This window comes from Leptodactylus fuscus, unplaced genomic scaffold, assembly GCF_031893055.1.
Source record: "Leptodactylus fuscus isolate aLepFus1 unplaced genomic scaffold, aLepFus1.hap2 HAP2_SCAFFOLD_140, whole genome shotgun sequence".
NCBI lineage: Eukaryota > Metazoa > Chordata > Amphibia > Anura > Leptodactylidae > Leptodactylus > Leptodactylus fuscus.
The window spans coordinates 131413-131949 of record NW_027440162.1 but is presented as its reverse complement, the minus strand read 5'-3'; positions in this window follow the sequence as shown (position 1 = coordinate 131949).

Genomic DNA, 537 nt, shown 5'->3' with positions numbered 1-537 from the left:
TTACCCGACTGTATACAGCACCCAGATATACACAGGACACCCGACTGTATACAGCACCCCGATATACACAGGACACCCCACTGTATACAGCACCCAGATATACACAGGACACCCCACTGTATACAGCACCCAGATATACACAGGACACCCGAGTGTATACAGCACCCAGATATACACAGGACACCCGACTGTATACAGCACCCCGATATACACAGGACACCCCACTGTATACAGCACCCCGATATACACAGGACACCCGACTGTATACAGCACCCCGATATACACAGGACACCCGACTGTATACAGCACCCAGATATACACAGGACACCCGACTGTATACAGCACCCCGATATACACAGGACACCCGAGTGTATACAGCACCCAGATATACACAGGACACCCGACTGTATACAGCACCCAGATATACACAGGACGCCCGAGTGTATACAGCACCCCGATATACACAGGACACCCGACTGTATACAGCACCCAGATATACACAGGACACCCGACTGTATACAGCACCCCGATATACAC